The following is a 20,217-nucleotide window of genomic DNA, read 5'->3' on the forward strand; positions in this document are numbered from 1 at the left end:
AATCGACGGATGACGTGGCCGAGCATTCAATTTATATGAAACAGTGCATGTGAGCAGGAAAATTGTCCAATGCTGCACGCCATTTACGCCTTGCATGTTGTCTCTGCACACGTGCACTTTTTTTAGTCAAATGAAATTTTCGCGAAGCCCCGTTCAGCTTGCTTTTTTTTTGTAGCATCCTTCTTCGGTCGCCAAGAAAAGCATGCGGCGTGCGTTTTTGCGCGGTGACCGACCGGAAGACACCGCTGTTACGGGGAGCCATCGGCCCAGCTTTGGGCTGATTCGAGAGACGCTGCAGCTCGTCGTCGGGCCCTTTCGCCGGGAGACCGCGAACCAGTCTATGTCCCGTTAGCCCTGTAATGCCCAACGTATCATAAGATACGCCATCTTTCAGATTTTTTTACTCGCACTTGGGCCTTTCGACCGCCAAGAAATGTCCTCTGTATCATTTCTGAAACTTCCTAAGCGTTTCTCAAAAAAAAAAAAAAAAACTATAGCTCGATGACTGGCCGCGTGGAATCCCAAATACAGTTTGAAAGATGGATTCCTCCATCGTAAGCGTTGATTTAACGCGGCGACGCAACGCAGGCGATGAGGCGCGCCTTAGTGGAGGGCTCCGGATTAATTTTGACCACCTGGGTATCTTTAACGTAATCTCGAATTTCACCTCCATCAGAAAGCGGCCACCATGGCCGGGAATCGAACCCGCGACCGAGTGCTCAGTAGCGCAACGCATTAGCCACTGAGCCACCACGGCGGGTTCATCGTAAGCGTGCCCGGCGTGTCTACACCTACTTTCAAAGAATGTATGATGCACTTTTTTACGGGGTATATGATACATTATATACCTACTTTATATGTAGGTATGCATATACCTACATGTAAATTGGTATATGATACATTTACCTACATTATATCTGTAGGTATATTATACTTACTCTTTATGTGTTTGTTTCATTGTGTAATTTTATAACCCTGGGAGAGAAAAACATTTATTCGCAGTTCTTTACTGTTTGAGTCACAAAATTTATTGTAATGAAGCATTACAATTTTTATCAATTGTTTTCATTGTCTGGGCATTACAGGGTTAAGTACTCTCGCGTAATTTGACGTAATAAGTGTAATTTTTCAAATTTGTGGGTGGTAAAGATCAGCTGATGTCATCAGCAAAGTAAACCAATTAACCTTAAACTTCTGTGACGTCTCGCCTCCTTCACCGCCGATCACGTGGTGGCAGTTTTTGGACAAATGCCGTCGTTACGTTATGGTGAGCTCCATCAACCGCCGAATAGATGGCTCGCACTGACGTCAGCCTAGCTGCCCTGTTTGTGACCCACAAGCACGGCTAGAGGCTGCACAGTTACCTGATGCTCTCATCTTGGGCTGTGATGACGTCAGGTGCAAGCTATGCAGTCGCGCACGTGGTCATTTCAATTGGTCAGTCTGGAGCGCTGCGGTGAAGACGATCGACGGAGACTTCGTAGAGTGTATGCTGGGACTCGTCTTTCGGCGGATTCGCGCACTCCGTCTCTTCGACCGTTCATTCTTGAGCTAAGATCACGTGCGGGAACTTTTACGAGTGAACCTGGATGCGTGCGCATGCGCAGATCGAGGAGCGGCGGGCGAAGAAAGGCGGAGGCTCCGCAACGGTGGGCGGCGGAGCCATGGCGGCCCCTTCGGCGGGGCTTGTGTCGGCGGGAGGCGGCGGAGTGCCCGCGGCGGCGGGGCTGATCGGCGGAGCGGGCCTCGTTGGCGCCATGCCGCTGCTCGACGTCAGCGACCAGGAGCTCTCGTCCATCGAGCGCGACATGCGCAAAATGTATCACGACAGGTACCCCAGGTGAGTGGTGGTTTTGGGATGATTCCGGCGCCTGGGGAGACTCAGACCTGACATGTGACGTCACAAAATGGCGCTGATGTCGGCAGCGATTGCAGTTATATTAATACAAACGTTCATCAAAAATAAAGTTATAAGTGTATAACTAAATGAAAACGCACCGAAATACATTTAAATATGATGGTGCATGCACGCCATGCGAGAACAGCCGATGGTTATAATTGCGGCGCATCCACAAGGGCATGTATTACGCAGGGAATGGCCAGCTCATTTTCTTTGTTTATATACAAGAAGTGGATATACACATCTGGATATCAGGGTGCAAGGAAAATGTCACTTTCCAAAACATCCCTCCTGTGTCCTTGCGACCCCGCGCGTAGGCGTTGTTCAACGAGTAAAGTGGCATCGTGATAGTTATTCGTGGTGACGTAATGGCTGTGCGTAGATTCGGAGAGTGGGGTGAGCGGGCGTGGGGAAATATCGCTCGTTACCCTTGATCCCTGGAGTACTGACAAGCGTGGACGCGTGTTCCTTGAGCTGGTTTAGCTTATAAAACGCCACCGTTGGGAACGTGTGGCATCGAACTTGGCTCGCATTGTATCAAAGCAACAGCAGAGAAGTCGCCGAAAATTGAGGTATTCGCCACAAGGTACGGTACGGTACAACAACTTTGACAGCGCCTGCAGACGGCTTGTCGCCCTGGTCTTGTTAGGGCACTTCTAAACTAACCGATATTTGCAACATAATCATTCGCAGAGACTCAAAACACCGAAATCAGACTTTCGCTTCAAGTTTTCTTAGGGGGATGTACACCCGCTTCTCGAAATAAGCGCGTTCGAAAGTTCACGTTTCCTCTGTGCTTTGCTTCCCGCCAGTTAGGTAATGCCGACTGTGACGTCACGCAGGATCTTCCACTGCGGGACGGAATTTTCGCCGTGTGAACGCGCTTGATGTATATAGGTTAAGCGCATACACATGGCCGGAAGTAAGCGTGTAATTTAATAATACCAATCAATCAATCAATCAATCAATCAATCAATCAATCAATCAATCAATCAATCAATCAATCAATCAATCAATCAATCAATCAATCAATCAATCAATCAATCAATCAATCAATCAATCAATCAATCAATCAATCAATGTTAATTTGTGTGCCCAGAAACAGCCGGAGGTTCTTTGTGCTGGCGAAAGAGAGAGAAAAACAACAACAACAAAAACAAAGAAAAAACAAAAACAAAAGAGAACAGGCCACGCAAGACGTGCACATCTCACAAACAAAAAAAGAAAATACCATTGGTTACACTGAACGACAAGTACACGCTTTGACAAACACACACGTACAGACACACACATATATAAGAAATTGTAAGGACAATGCACCCGAACGGTTATTGCGCATGTACACATCCTGGCAAGAGAAATAATGCAAATTGAATAATGTAAGCCGTACAAAAACGAAGTGATCTAAGATGGCTTCCACTTAAGATAAACAGCATAAAAAGAGTGCTTACATGGAAACATACGAGAAAATAAAGAAAATAATTAAGAAAGAAGGAAAAAAGGTTTGTGTTGATCGCGCTTCCCGCCGAATTGACAGCATTAGAGTCAGATGTACATCATGAAGAAAACAAAGAAACACCGTAAAGTTATGGCATGACAAGCTCACGGACATGCTTGCGAAAAAGAGTAGGGGATGTAATAATAAAATATGTAATATAATAATAATATGACGTTACTGTTCGTGCGGCTGCCAGAATTGACGCATGGTGTCTTCTTGCTGCCGGGTTTTAGGTGAGCAAGACCTCTAAACTACCGCTGAATAGGGAAATGACTATATTCACGGGCTGAACCACTGAACATAGTCACAGATCAGTATAGCGCCCTGCACCGTTATATGCCGCTCTTCCAAGCAGCGTCTGAAGCGACGCCGAATGCGTTTGCGCAGACTGTATGATATGCGCTCTTTGCAATTTGGCTTCGCAGTGAGGAGACGACGTTGACATTGTTTCCCGAACGGTCTCTCATCATCATTCTCGTCATCATGTTCATCTTCGTGGTCATCATTGTCGTCCTTGCCGTCACCGGAACCGGCACAAGTGAGTCTCGAAGCACTGCGTGTTCTTCCGCTTCCATAGACCGTCCTGGGAGCTGCCATTTTATTGCTGGGCTGTGCTAGTGTCTATTTAACGTGCGCAGTCGACGGGACGATCAAACGGGACGATCAGAACATTTACTTGTTGATGCTTGTATAATAGGAGGTCCCCCTGCAGTCTTTGACTTCAGGACCTCCTCCTGTATATACCCATTGTACGTTGTTTCTTTGTGATGAGTAAAGCACCATCGAATCGATACGCAGCACAGTCTAGAGCATGCCAACATGCTGTCAAGGCCTAAAGAAAAGTTCGTTTGCGCTAACTTCCGAATATGCCCGCACGTTTTTCGCGGGCCGCCGGTATAGCAAAACCTAAAAAAAATGTGGCTGACTCCTCTGTCATAGCTCTGACATAAGAGCTGCATACAAGCAGAAATTTACTATGCTCCGACGTCTCCGGCATAGTCGTCTTATACACCATTTTCCTTGCTAGAGGTGGGCGCCGCCATTTGCTTTTTCTGACCAGACGCTAGCGCCGTCTATGAAGCGACCGCCGAAACCTCCGCGCTGGGCTGTTAAGTGCGCCGTTCTTTGCGTGCGTCTGCTCCGTATCCGTGCATTACCGAGTAAACTGTAGTGGTTTGGCGTTAAATTAGCGGTTGCAGTGCTTGTGTGTATGTGTTCTGTTTTGTTTTCATCATCTGCGGAGGGATTATAGGTCTTAATTTGCTGCCAGAGCGGGAAATTCCGACCCCGGCTGTTGCGAGCAGCAGTAGCATGGTGCCGGTGGTGCTCCGCAGTTCCGCGATGCAAACGTACCGGTATGGCACCGACTGACATAGAAATCGATATCGGGGAGTAAACACGTGTTTTCAATGCCACCGTGCTTGTTATGTTCACCTATTAGTCATGTTTACGGAAGCGCGGACGTCGAATGCGGAGCGCGCACAGCATATGTGGGTCACGGTGATCCGTGCTAGCGATGGACTTTCGACGAGGCGATTGCTTGCTACGCTGTTGACATTGCAATGCAATACAATCTTTCTTAACTAGACTTATGACGGTTACTGACGAAACGAAATTACCCGGGCGGAAAAATAACACGACCGCACAACCAGTCAAATTACTATTCGAAGGATGAGCAAAAGGGTTGACGTTCGGGCGAGTTAATATTGGTTGATCATGATCATGATTGACCTAACTCTGCGCAGCGCATGTGGCCTGTCGCTCGGAGCCCACCTTTGTGAAACCGCTTCTTGCACCACAAATGCTTTACGCGATCAGCAGTAATTCTGTTTTGTAATTGTAATACTTTAGATTCCGTGGCAATTAACGCAAAAGGATTAGAAGCTTTTCCTTTGACCGCGTTGTGAACAGGTTGAGCTATTTTCCAAATGCAGCGTTCACGCGTATCTCGAGCTGCGTTTCCACATTTGGCTGCCTGCTTATCCTGCTATCGACCAGCAGTGTGCGATGGAGAAAGTTATCCTTTCATATTGTTTGGCAGTGTAATGCGTTGGCCTGAAAAAAAATAAACGAAACGCCGTGATTTTAAAGGTTAGATTAGATGAAAAGGGGACTGTTTAATGCCAATCGGCTGTAATGACCAAACAATATATGGTATTTTAAATTGACTACAAGGAACCAGCTGTTATTGTAGTGTTGTATTGTATCGGCGCTCGTGAAAGATCTCCAAGTGGTCAAAATTAACCCGCAGCCCTCCACTACGGCACGCCTCATCACCCATGAAGAGTCGGGGCGTTAAACAATGAATGAATCAATCAATCAATGAACCAACCAACCAATGCTGTATTGTAAAGGATAAAGTTGCTTCTAACATTTCCGGGGTTCCGTTCCCTGTCGCAGCTTTGCGTGCGATAAATGGATTTTGCTCCGTCTGCTTGCCGTCCAAGTGCACCCAACAAACCCTGGAGTTGGTCGTTGGTACAAAGTCGTTGCGATTTATCAACGGAATCCACCGATATCTCAACTCGGTGTGCGTTGGGAAGCGATGCCGCAAAAACACGCCGCAACCGCACTGCATTTTCTCCAGGCAGTGTCGTGCACATGCGTGCTGTCAGCGACTGTTTCTCACTTTCTCTGGTTGTTCCAGTTACCCACCACCGCGCAATGCTGACCAAGCGACGTTTGCGCCTTGAACGGCATCGCAGCATTGGCTAAAACAGTTGAAAGTTCCGCAAAAACTAAGCACACGGTGCGAAATACTCCTGAACTACGCAGCGGAGCACACCGCGCCGAACGATGTTAGCAGCCCAGCGGGCTCAGGCAACGCTGGTCGGCCGCCGAGAGAACCGGTTTGAGAGTATTTTCCTCCTTTCCCGGCTGCTCATGGAAAATGGTGTATAGGGGAGCTTTCTGGTAGCTTAAATGCCTGAACTGGGTAAATTCACTGCAGCATGACCTCCTATCGCAATCAGTATTCGAGGCCGGCTGCACTCGCACGCACATTGCGGAACTGGGAACGAGGTAGTACAAGATGATGGGAGCTGCGGTTTATTGAATTCAGGGATAAACTGAGTAAAATGGGTTTCTGAGAATAAAAAAAAAACTGTGGTTGATTCCTCTGTCATAGGAATCGGTAATACTAAAGTGAAATGTGCAGCGAAATCTGCAGCTGAGCATGATTTACGGGTGCGCGGCTGTCTTGTGGGTGTGCTTGGCGAGCTACGTCCTGCTGGCGGGTCTCTTCGGCAAAGGTGTACCTCGCGTCATACCCGTGATGGATATGACGTCAGTGAAATCTTGGTCTATCCCTCGTGTTAAAATATAAAACTCGAAAACTCACAAACTTAAGTATAACGTAATCTTTAGTACTAAAGCTGGCTTCTCCGCTAGAACATCCTGTGTGCAGGGGTGCACCCTTTACAGGCCGCTTGCTTCGTTGTACTAGTGTCATTTCCGGTACGGATATGACGTAAGTGAAATCTTCGTGAATCCCCGAGTAACACTTTCGTGTTAACAAAAGAGTGAGAATCCTGTATAATAATAAATTGGGAGCTTAAGTATTTAAAGGGGCGATGAAGGCAATAACTTTTCCTTCAGTAAGAAGAAATGAAACGTGCATTCTTATTAAAAAGAAAGACACTGCTACAGGCAGTTATGTGTTTAATTTTACGTTATCTATGTTTGTTACTATAAAAGTTTAGCACAGCGCTGTTTTGTCCTCCCTGCCTGTCGTCTTGTCTGTGCTGCGCCTGTTTTCCAAATTCCCACCGACTCGCCCAAATGCGTCCGCTTATGACCTAGTATTCGCAGTGTTGACGATGATGATAGTTGAATTTTTATGGCGCAAGGCCAACTTCGGAAAAGAGCGCCAAATCAGTGGTTATGTATGAGGGGTGATGATGCTAACACTGAAATCGCTCAGTAAGAACAAGAGTAAAATGAGTTGAAGACAATGGTGATGGCTGGTGTACAGGGCCAGTTCTGATTATGCACGATAGGAAATGAGGTTTAAAAACTTTACATCTAAGTAAGCTTTTAATGGAAACCATCGCATCGTCACCCAAAAACAATGATGAGTGGAGTGGAATGTGCTGTCTGTAGAGTTGGGGAAAGTGTTTGTGTCGTGTTGTGTCAAGGGCCTTGCATTGAATGGGAATGTGAGCTACGGATTGGGCCTCTTTGCACCTGCTGCACAGGGGTCTTGAAGATCCTATTCGCTGTTACGCAAACTGGCGCACTTGGTGATGAAGAGCCACGCAATTTACTTTGATTCCAGCTTATTTCGCATTGCGCAGTACGCAACTCGCTTTAATATAACAGCGGGTTCATCAGCTGGTCTTAACGGTCGGCTTTGACGTCCAGATAACGCAGTTCCAGAGCCCTTTGATGCTTTGGCAGTAGTCCTTAGCTTCGTTATACCGAAGCAGGGAAAGGCCTAAATTGGGAAAAGCTGTGTATAGGAGAAGTGTGCAGAGGATTGAGTACTCACTGTGTTGTTTGTACTTCTTTTTCTGTCCCAGAACCAACGGTGGGGGGAGTGCCTACAAGAGGACCAGGATACACCGGCAGTGGCTATCCAGGCACAGTAACCTTTACAAATACCTCCCGCCCCGCTTGAAATACACGCCTGCCAACAAGGATTCAATAAATTCCACTTCGCTGACCTTCAACTCCATAACTCGCAGTTGATAACTTGTCGCTCTTCGTGGACGCCATATACCTTGGAGTCCGCGGAAAGAGTTGGAAATGAGCTGCCATGAAACCCTGATGAATAGAACTATCCACTGTTGGTGGAAGCAGAGCCCATTTCGACGATGAGATGCGGTGTGCACCAATCGTGTTGATGCTATCGTCGTAGCAGACGCTGCGACGTCACACCTAGCAATGCTTGAGAGGACTCGAAGCTCTGCCGTTGACCTCACGGCGTCCGCATGCATTACTACAGACTCACCTTTAGAGAAATTTTGGACTGCGATAACGTGCCGACATGAGGCGGATAAACTGTCGGGCAACGGAGTGGTGAATGGTCGCTTTTGCACGGCATTCGATTGGGCGCGTTTCGCCGGCGCCGACTGTCAGATCGTCCATTTGTCGGTTTATTGCCACTTCGAAGTGGCTGTGGAGTCTTAGTTATCTTGATCATATTGCCTGGCAAGGACGACACTGCGAGCTCCCTGCCTGTCGTTTTAATAGGAAGAAGCGATGTGCCTTCATAGTATAGCCGCTGAACTAGCAATATTAACACATGCGCGCGAGCTGTGGCTGAATATGCTTAATCATGATCTGCCACTGATAAGTACCGTTTGTCGGCACATACGGTTTGTAAACTGCTTGGTATGCAGTACGGACCGTTGAAGCATTTACCACTGCAAATCTGACATTTAGAGAAAATGTAATTCGCTATAAATGTCTTTAATTCGGCGCTACACGAGAAACCAAATGACATTTCAGTCGAATGGCATTTAGCAGCTGAGGTCCGGGAACTAGCCTCGAAGGCAGTGGTATGTCACTAGACAAAAGAAGTTCAGTAATAAACCAAATCATACTGTTCTAAATCTGCCAGTAAATTTATATCTTCCTCTTCGTATTGTTTTTCAGATAAAAACTAACAAGCACTTACAAAGAAAAAATCTCGTCCCCAATGCACGCGCTACCCTGATACGGAATATTTGTGGACTCTAACAAGCACGTACAAAGAAAAAATCTCGTCCCCAATGCGCGCGCTACCCTGATACGGAATATTTGTGGACTCTTCTTGGCTTGTGATGTCTACTTATGTAAGCTAAAACGGCTAAATTAAAGACAAAGGAATTATCTTTTCTGTTTTTTAAACTTTTATTTATGAAAAAATTCTTGACGCACTCTTACCATAATTGTGCAATTTTGCGAGCTTGCTAATTGTCACCGCCATCACTATGAAATTACATTTGTTTCGTCGTGTAGACCCGCGCGGCCAAACCGAATGTCATTAACAGCTAGTGCCATCAGTTTGAATGACATTAGATTTGCCGTATGACAGGGATATTATAATGCTTTTGTGCGCGCTTTGAGAACCTCATTAGGGATGAGGCGCTTTGTTTGCCTGTTTATATTTACTTCCGCAAAGGCAAAACGGCGGCTCCGGTACCCCTACAGAGTGGCAGCCGCCCAAGAGTAAATTGAACTGGCAATACCTGAACAACTTCAAGCATGTCCCTAAAAGAAAGGAATAATTACTCTCAAACATATCCCCAAACTCACGGTATCTGACGGGGCAATGCAAGCCGCGTGCTTTGAAATGCTGGAACGGTAACTGAGTTACTTGGCAGGAAACTTGATGGCCGCCTGCTATTGCCCGATAATCAATCCTTACTGGCGTTACGAGCGGCATCACGCTTGGTATAAAGATTGTGGCCGCAAGTGTTCACTTCTGGCTTAAATCGTCGATGGACCCGCCGCGGTGGCTCAGTGGCTAAGGCGTTGCGCTGCTGAGCACGAGGTCGCGGGTTCGATTCCCGGCCGCGGCGGCCGCTTTTCTGATGGAGGCGAAAAGCAAAAACGCCCGTGTGTTCGAGATTTCGGCGCACGTTAAAGATCCCCAGGTGGCCAAAATTAATCCGGAGCCCTCCACTACGGCGCGCCTCATCGCCTGCGTTGCGTTGGCGCGTTAAACCCTACAATCAATCAATCAAATCGTCGATGGAAGCTCAAAACAACAACAACAAAAAAAAAACACTGGGATTTAAGCCTATGTAGAGAAGAAGCTGTGGGAGAAATTTGTTGATTTCAGCTGGGTCACTATGCGGTCGCGCACCGCTTTCCGATTCATCCGCAGAAACAATATTCCAAAATATGGATGGCTCGTGAGAGGGGGTGAAGCATTTTGCGCCCGAGATAAATATCCGCTCCGCGTGTCAGTTAATTTTTTTATGATTTGCGGACCGTAGAGCAGTGGCCTGATCGTTAGTTAGACGTAGCATACCCGTGACGCGTTCTGATGTAGCAAATGCTCAGTCCTTAGCACTTGTGAAGTGGAAAGGTATGAAAAAATGTGTTCATTGGACGGAACGAAAATGGGGACTAAGAGAATTCTTTAAGTACCACCATTGGTACAGGAGTTAAAAGTGAGTCTTCCCGCAGAATACGTATTGAACAGCTATTCTTGGATGATGCGTTGTGGTAGTCACATTTAGCGTGAAAGCGGCTCTCCGGGGCTGGCCACCTGCGGAAAATTGGTCGCGCATCGGTGAACGGCGGGGTTTGCCTGTAAAGAGTGCTCCGCCGTGAGTAGAGTCTTGATGCGGTGAAAGCTAAAGGTAGGAGACCGGCGTTACAAGCGAAGAATTGACCCGGCTTCGTAGCAGGAATCTAAGGGCCCCGTGCGTGGAAAGCTCGGGGAAACTACCTCGCTTCATGAGTATACTGTTGAAGCCAAGAGAACCTGCTGGCTCGTCTCGGGGGTTGTGTGCGATTGCTCTCTACTCCTGCCCTTCCAACAATCGTCACTCGAGCGCGGACAGAAGAATCCCATATGTCGCAAACATTTGAATAGGTAGTTGTAGAAAGCAGTTAACCGATTCCGGCACGGTACTAGTCGGACGACCGGTGCCACTGCGCCTGCGCAGAGGGAAGAACCGGTTGTGCGCACATGCAGCTGCGCCGATAGTGTACCGGGTACCGTACCGGGACTAGTTCTCTACTACGCTACAACTGTCTTCAAGCGTTTTTTTTAAATTTCCGTGGATTCCAGACCACGCCGATGAGGGTGCCTATACTAGTCTTATACTATACTAACTAGAAATTAAGCAGAAAAAATGGACGTGGGCAGGGCATGTAATACGAAGGCAAGATAACCGTTGGCCATTGAGGGTAACAGAGTGGATCCTTACAGAAGGCAAGCGTTGCAGGGGGCGGCAGAAAGTTAGATGGGCAGATGAGATCAAGAAGTTTGCGGGGATAAATTGGTCGCAGTGAGCACAGGACCTGGGTAATTGGAGAATAATGGGAGAGGCCTTTGCCCTGCAGTGGGCGTAGATAGGCTGGTGGTGGTGGTGGTGGTGGTGATGATGATGGTGATGATACTAGCCTTACCGCCACTGGCTTAAGCTTGCTTTCCAAAGAAGTTTGGGTACACCGTGTGACGCACTTAGTAATGTGAAAGCCTTGTTATACGTTCCCTCTTAATTTCGCTTTATCTTTTCAACTGATTAAATTTGTCCGCCGAGGATGGCACTGTAACGCGCGAGTGATAAAACTTCTTAACCAGAGGTAACACACTGGCGGGGAAAACAGGGCGGAGGAGCAGACGAGATTTCGACGCACGTTAAAGCTCCCCAGGTGGTCCAAATTAATCCAGAGCCCTCCACTACGGCGCGCCTCATCGCCTGCGTTGCGTCGGCGCGTTAAACCCTACAATCAGGAACATAAACGTTAGATCACGAGACGTTAAGACCGTGTTTCTAATGAAATCAACGCACGCATATATATATATATATATATATATATATATATATATATATATATATATATATATATATATATATATATATATATATATAAACGTGCACGTGCTTGTTGTGTGTGCGTGTGTGTGCGTGCTCGCGTGTGTGTGGAGATAACTTACTGAAGAAAAATGTGCGAAACTGCAAACTCGCCTAATGAAATCGTCCGTGCGTACACTCGTGATTCTGTAAGAGCCACTTACGTCATGGAGTTGAGACTGCACACCGCTCATATATTGGGATGTTATCCGGGCCGGGAATAAGTCTAGTTGAGAACTTGGGCGCAGTTGTAAGCTCGTGCAGGGGCGAGTTGATTGGCGCCGTTACTGAAGATGGCCCACTTAGTGGCCGGCGCAGCGGGTTTGATGTCGCGGCTAATCAAGGCAGATGTCGTACTTGTTTATACTGCGTGCATTGTGTACAAATAAACGCTCCCACCGGCTGGATTAGTGTCAAAGGCAGGCAAATCATCTCACGCGCACTGACCTGTTCCAAACCTCAACTTCTCATTACATCGTCGGGGCCATTTCAAGCGAAGCCACTTTTAAACGAGCTGCTCGCTTTGGAGGTCACCTCAAATTTATCCTTAAGGTCGACCTCGTTACCTCGTTTCCCTAGTGGAGGTGGTGCTGGATTGCGGTGGAGGGAATTTATTGCATGCAGCCGCGGTTTCCGACTTGATAGTACATTTTGCATTCCTTCTACAAGCCGAACTCGCGCACTCGTTCTATAATATAGTCATGAAAGCACGGGACCGTATATTCTTATGTTTATCGGTTAAGTGTATCTCTCAAGTGGGGTATCTTTCTTTTGTGCAAAGCTTTTACATTTTGCGGTGGCTCGTTGAATGGGTTGGGGGTGGGGGAGGAGGTGTAGAGCACAGTTGTGGGGTTAACAAGAGTAATGAACATGAATAGTCTGTAAAGACGTTTCTTCTCATTGACCAGTTCCATCTCCGTGTTTTTAATGAAACTGAGGCCTATCTTCATGGCACCCGTAATGACGTACATAGACAAGATAAGGTTTCAAGTAGCATAACTTATGCTTTTCGATAACAAGTCGCTCACAGCCAAATCACTGCAAAAAATAATTTCCTCTATCACTTTAACGGTTACTTGTTTGTCAGTTAAGGCCGTGTTCAGACTGTTGCCGTAACTGTCGTAATACCTTAAAGAATGACGCCATTTCACGTCTCTGCCAACCGAACTGTGTGACACGCCGTTTTTGTTACGTACATAAATTACGATATGGCTTTTGCGTCGGTGGTCTGAACATATCCTAAGCAGTAAAATAAGGTTTACAGATACGACTGTGTAATGGTCGAGCAGTAGACAGCCGTCGTTTTTATAGCAACCAGCTGCACAACGATCGTGTGTAGCTTGCTACAGAGAGGCCAACTAACACATGATCATAAGGACATTTGGTAAACTTACGCCAAGGCTCAGTGGCTAAGGCGTTGCGCTGCTGAGCACGAGGTCGCGGGTTCGATTCCCTGCCGCGGCGGCCGCTTTTCTGATGGAGACGAAAAGCAAAAACGCCCGTGTGTACGAGATTTCGGGGCACGTTAAAGATCCCCAGGTGGTCGAAATTAATCCGGAGTCCTCTACTACGGCGCGCCTCATCGCCTGCGTTGCGTCGGCGCGTTAAACCCTACAATCAAATAAACTTACGCCAACGATAAGGCAATCACAGATTAGGCCCTTCTTGTTTTGTGCGCCTCGTTTTGTTCTTTGTAACGCGTTCGAGTGTACGTTGAAGCAATTAAATTATTAAAGGAAACTGTAACAAACCAAAGAAACAAGTGAAGAGTGCGCGGAATCGAATTGAACTCGAATGGTTCCAATGAGGAAGACCGTCAGTTTACGAGGCGTTTGTGTAGGGTTAAAAAATTACCGACTGTTTTTGGAGCCTTAGCATCGCAGATGTCTACCAGTGGTATCGCATATGCCAGCAGTGGATGCATGTCAAAATCAAGTGTTGTACTGTAGTTCCAAGAAATTTGGCTATTCGGCCGTCCGGGCCAACATTTCCCGGGTAGTTGAAGCGATGAAAAACCTCAAAAACGGCACACCGGTCGACCGCAGCACCCTCTCTCTCAGCGCACTTCCCGCGCTTGCCATTGAGACATTTATTAAAAGAAATAAACTGATGTTCTAAAAACGTTTTACTGTATAATGATTTATCAGTTTACTTTTTTTTACGGAATATTTTTTGTGGAAATTTAAGGGAAGAACCAGCGTCGTCTGCTTGCACGCCGCTTTTATTGCTGTGGTTGTCTGCACTCTGCGGTGAGCAGACGATCGGAAGCGACCGGTGTGCTGTCTGCGCGAGGCTGTCGTTGCAGACAGAGCCAGTAACTCTGGTTGCAGATAGGCCCCTGATGAGGGCCTCGGATGGCAAATCAGCCGTATTTCTAGGGACTACCGTTGTACATGAAAGCTGTTCATGTAGCGTATTTTCCTCTTTGCCATGTGTTGGTCCCGACCAGGCATTTTCCCGCGAAGTAATTTCGCTCACAGCAATTTTTCGCGAGAGCTTGGTTGCCGATCGCACAGAGCTATTTTTTTTTCCGCTCCCCTTTTCTTGTCTCCACAGGTGGCACCACAATCGAAGCCGAGTCAGGTACGTAAATTCTGGCTTTCGGAAGTTAAGCGTTAGACGTCCGGTAGTCGATAGTGCAACTTATATCGGACTGTGGATGCCTGGAAAAACGTAATACATGCTGGTAGCTTCCTTCAATGACATCTTGAACGGAACCAGCGTAAAAGACACGGAGATGGAGAGAAGAAACGGCTGTCCTGTGTGTTTCTTCTCTCCGTCTCCGTGTCTTCTACGCTCGTTCCATTCAAGATATCTTTCCAACTCGCCCAACTTTCCCCATTCCTTCACTGACATAAGCACGAAAAATTTTCTGAGATTTTTAAGTCTGCTGGCCAGGTTTCGGTACCCAAGGTTTCGGTACTCGTAAACAAAATGGCGTCTATCGGCCAGATTTAGGGGAAACCCTGAGGGTATAGTGCACTACAGGGGCCGCTTACGGGGGTCCCTTTTGCGGTGAAAATTTCTGCTGTGGAACTCGTGCTATAAACAGCGCCCCAGGCGGCCGCTTCTTACCAGCTGGTTTCAGAAGCTTTGTTTAAATTAGTCCTTATTTTTTGCCCTATAAATAGTCTTGTTTCTTCATTTAATGATATAAAGTTTTATAAAACCAGTCAAATAACTGTTTAGTTTCATTTATTAACTTATAGGCGCCGTTGGCTGTAACAGGAGTTCTCTGGCAAACGCCTGCGCTCCATACAATTTTTTCATCGCAAAAGGGACTCGCGCTCTCCATTGGTTTTTCCCCCTAACGACACCCCTTTACCTTCTAGTACACTGCACGGAGGGGGAGTAAGTTTCACCAAAGGAAAATTTGACATCCACCTGCAATGCAGCCGTACGGCTACAAAGAATAGCCTTACAGCCTTTTCAGTAGCATTGCAGTTGACGAAAGATTAGTCCTGAGGCGGTATTCTCGAGTTTTGTCCCTTTTGCGTTCCTTTCAAAAGTGTCCCTTTTGGCAAGCCCCGATTGGCTAAAAGCAAACAACCGGAAGTGACGCAACGCAAGCGCGGCAAACCTACTGCCAACGCTTATTGCTTAACCGGAAGTACGTCACGAGGAAGGGGCGCAAAAGGGACGTTTTCAGAAGGCACAGTTACGAGAATACCACCCCTGGTCCAGGAATCTGTAACAGTCGGTCCTGGGCTCGAATCCTGGACCAGGACAAATTTTTCTTCGTCTGTGAAGTTTCAGGGAAAGCTGTAAAACTTTCCTTTGTATCCACGCGACTGCAAAATGGCGTTAATGTGCCAGTCTCGCACTGTTTTTAGCCGCTTACGATGACCACGTGCTCATAAAGCACGCAATCAGCACGCAATCAGGGAAAAATCATTCAACCTGAGACGTGCCTGTGCAGCAAATTTACAGGTTTTCAAAACCATTTAGCGTGAGCAACAAAAAATCCGATCAATATTTTTCCTCGAGTAAACGACTGTACAATGGTGCAAAATATTCCCACGCTTGCTCGGAGCGTAGTTCTTGGTAGAGTTAAGAGTGATGATCTCAAGACTGCAGTGTAAGAAGTGGGTAATCATGCGGGAATAGAACGCTGCGATAAGGAATGGTACAGGTACAACTTCTTTCGGAATAAAGGGAACACGAAAACCGAATAGCACGGAACTTTATTTTATTAGAAAGAACTAGTCTTTTTTATAATATTATGCTTCCGCAACGTACGCAGGGATAAAATGATAAAGGTGCCTGTGCGGTAACTCCATGTAAGGCTTAAAGTTGAACGATCAAACGGAACCAAAGGCATCACAACAAACTAAGGACTATGAGAGAAACGGGCAGTTAAATTGTCACTGCTTCTTTGGTTTCGCTTATTATCCAGGTCAATCGGCAAAATGTTTTTTTTTAGACGAAGCAGTATTTTGAAGGAACTGACCTCGTGTTTTGCCTCCATGGCTCCTTAAAGGGGCCATGAAGACAAAACACAAGTTCGGTTCATTCAAAAGATTTCCTCGTTAAAATCATACTTGCACCACTTTTAGCGTAAATTCGCTCAGATAAGCTATATAATTAGGGAAAAAAGGGAATGGTCATGCGACTAATTTCCCGCAGCTAATTTCCCGCAACAGAAGCTATGATGTCATACCAGCCAGCTCTGCGATTGATTGGCGGAGGCCGGCAAATTAGGCAGAGCTTATAAGCTTGCCGAACGAGCTATTTGCGCTTAAATTTATGGCACATTCTTCTTTTTAAAGCAGTAAGAATGGTGGGACAAACAGTGGAAGTTACGAAAGCACACGTAAACATAGAAGTACCGATGCGCACTGCTGTTGGTACTGCGCGCACTATGCTTGGTTTAGCTGCACAGGACTGCGGGGCTTTGGGGTTGTCTCAGACGACACTGGCTGATTGAAACAAGCAACGGTGTCTTACGGGACCATATTTGTCGAGCGAGCACTATGTTTCACGAAACGATTATTTTCTCCCTGAGCAAAAACAAGCCAGGTTTAAATACGGTCAAAAACAAACCAAAGGCAGAAAACGGCTTGCCGCGGTATGGGGGCGCCATCTAGGTTCACTAACGGTAAACAAGGCTTCGGACTCGCCTGCAGAGCTGTCGGTTTCTGCGATGTCATTGCAGACTACGAAAATACAAGATTTTGCAGGAAAATCAAAATTTTAACTTAGATTGATTAATTTCTCAGTGAATTAAACATCGTTTGCACCCGTACAAGCCCTGAGTGCACTATAAAACGCAAAATCTTTAGAATAAAACAAACTTTTATTCTGTCTTCATGGCTCCTTTAAACAACTGCTATTAATTAATCGCTATTTGCTTAAAGCTGTTACGCACTGTTGTCCCCGTGATCGCAGTCGCCATCCTTACCTGTCGACGCTGTTTAGTTGCCGCTCCCACCGTGGCAACTGCGCTTCACAACCACGCATCACAAGCTACGCGTTACGAACAAAGCGGCAGAGCAATCCGGTTCCCCACGCGTCGCGGAAAAATGTCCAGCAGGTTTGATGCGCGCGGGAGCGGCCGACGCGAGGGTCTTGAGCCGAAGGTGCGTGCGCAGACGCGTCTTTTCCCGCCCATGTGTTTAGGCCTTGTTTGGACGTTGCAGGGGAACCTCCTCCCCCAGAACCCCATACAGAGCGGCCAACGTACCGCCCGCCAACATACACCGGTCCTCGCACGTATATCACGGACTTCACAACAAAGCCGACGCCAAAATGTGAGTTATGCATCCGGGCACGTCCGTGAACGCGCTGTTTTGCCGCTTCATGTTTGCTCCCACTTACAGGGAACTCTCGCTATAGCATAGCTTTATTCGAGCTCTCGCTTTAATCGGAAGTTTCTGGCGGTCTCAACTGTGGTGCAGGGAAAGAAAATTATCACCTCTTTTAACGAAGTACCGCTTACAACGGAGTCAGCTGTCTGTCTTCGTGACGTGGTTGTAACGCAGTGTCTAGATTGCTGTCGGAAAGCCGACGATGCTCGAATATTTAAGACCAACCTGGCGCAGGCCAGAGCGTCTGCCCTGTGGTGTAGAGCTTCCGCCTTCGAGTCTGCTTCTTGTCTCTCTTATTTTTTGTCATATTTAGTTATAGTTTTCATGGCTTAGCTGAGTTTTTAATGTTTTAAATGACTGCTATCTGTTCGTTAGGTCATGTTATTAGGTTACCTTAGTTTATGTTACATTAGGGAGAGCGAAACAGACCTTAGAAATTTAGCTATTCTGCGTCCGGGCCAGCTTTGCATTACAACGGTAAGTCGCCGAAGTGATGAAAAAGCGGGAAAATCTGTGCACCGGTCGATCACAGCGCCCTCCCAGCACACGCACCGAATTCGACGTTGAGTCGTTTTTAAGGATTTAATTGCTGTTTTAATAACTATTCAATTTTTAATGTTTTTAATATTATTATTCTATTCTATTTTAATATTTTTAATATTTTAATAACTATTCTATTCTAAGTTATTTATTCGCTTACATTTTCTTGCCTGAATTATTTTTTACGGGAATCAAAAGTGAATAGTAAGCGTCGTCTGCCTGCATACCGCTTTTAGACGTGGTTGTCTGCACCAGAGTTACTCAATATACAGGGTGTTGCGACGATAATTGGAACTCTAAAAAATTTTCCTGAGCGCACCGCCGCTCTGTTCGCGCTCAAGCTTGCCACGAAGGTCGCAATTTGTGGTCTATTTTGTTTGATGCCGGGAACAACGATGGTACTTACCTGTGTATTCTGAAAATAAATAAAAACGATTTTCAGCTATGGGAAAATGGCGGCTGATTTGGACGTGCGAGCCAGCGCAAGTTGATGTTGGAACGACGGAACCACCTGCAGAGTGAAACGCACGCTTGGGATTCGCGTACCGAGCCAAATGGTGCAGCAGACGATCAGAAAATGCACCTAGAAATGAGCTAGCAGACGATCAGAAAACCCGGTTTTCGGGCTCGCACGTCCAAATCACCGCCATTTTCCCACGTGCGAAAATCGGTTTTATTTATTTTCAGGATAAACAGGTAAGTACCGTCGTTGTTCCCGGTGTCAAACAAAATAGACCACAAAATGCGACCTTCGTGGCACGCTTGAGCGCGAACACAGCGGCGGTTCGCTCAGGAAAATTTTTTTTAAAGTGTTCCAATTACCGTCGCAACACACCGCATACAGTTGCGAAACTCCGCTTCAGAATCCGGGCGGCGCTAGCCCCGCTAGCCCCCCTGCTCCGTGAAAGCTGAGGGGCAAGTCGACGCGCGGCACCTAGGAGAGAGAAGCTGAACTTCGCTAAACTATTATTATTCAATTTTTTTTTGTAAAATAAAGATTGCTTTTTAAATTAAAATACATTAATTAGGTGAAATTTGCTTGTGTTTTTGCGGATTTTTTTATGACTTACGGCAACAGTTGCAAGCACTCGAGTACTACTTCAACGTTCTGCCGACAGGTGACAGACTAGTCTACTTGCCCCGTGCTTGCCCTGACGCAGGGGAGCAACCAAAGACCGGCTTTTGATACATGGGGCCTATGGGAAGTTTCGCAACTGGTATATATCAAGTAACTCTGGTCTGCACTCTGCGGTGAGCAGACGATCTGAAACGGGGACAGCGCTGTTTGAAAATTCCTAACTTATTCAGACACAAAAAATGGTGCGAAAAAGAAGTGTCGCGAAAAGCTGGAAAAACAGCTATTTATTTTTTATAAAAAGTAGCAAAAAGGGCCAGTACGCTGAGAGGCCGCCGCAGTAGACCGGTGTGTTGTCTGCCCAATTAGGTTTTCATAACCAAAGGGACCCTGCTGAAGGCCTGATGATGGTTTGATGTTTATGGCGCAAGGCCAACTGGGGCAAAGAGCGCCAAAACAATAGTCGTATATGAAAGGTGATACCTTAAACACTAAGTAAAATCAACAAAAACAAAAGTAAAATCACAAAACGACAATGAGCATGGCTGGTGTATAGGGCCAGATTTCATGATGCGTGATAGGAAATGAGGTTTAAAAACTTGACGTCCGACAAATACTCAAAAACACGTTTCACGGAAACAATGGCTTCGTCACCTAGAAACAACGATGGATGTAGTGGGATATGTTGTCTGTAGAGTTCTCTGAAGTGTTTGTGTCGTGTTGTGTGAAGTGCCTTGCATGTGATTAGAATGTGCACTACGGATAGGGCTTCTCCGCACCTGCTGCACTGGGGTCTACAAGATCCCGTCAGCAGATACGAGTGCGTCGCATGGGTGTGCCCTATCCGCAGCCTACCCAAGGCGACTTCCGTGTGTCTG

General features: G+C 46.6%; 1 pseudogene; it reads left to right on the forward strand.

Annotated features, from left to right (window-relative positions):
- Window positions 1-20,217, forward strand: part of LOC144146254 (uncharacterized) — a 49,925-nt pseudogene that overhangs the window by 12,015 nt on the left and 17,693 nt on the right.

Source organism: Haemaphysalis longicornis, unplaced genomic scaffold (genome assembly GCF_048455015.1).
Source record: "Haemaphysalis longicornis isolate Haplotype H1 unplaced genomic scaffold, Haemaphysalis longicornis Haplotype H1 scaffold_7, whole genome shotgun sequence".
NCBI lineage: Eukaryota > Metazoa > Arthropoda > Arachnida > Ixodida > Ixodidae > Haemaphysalis > Haemaphysalis longicornis.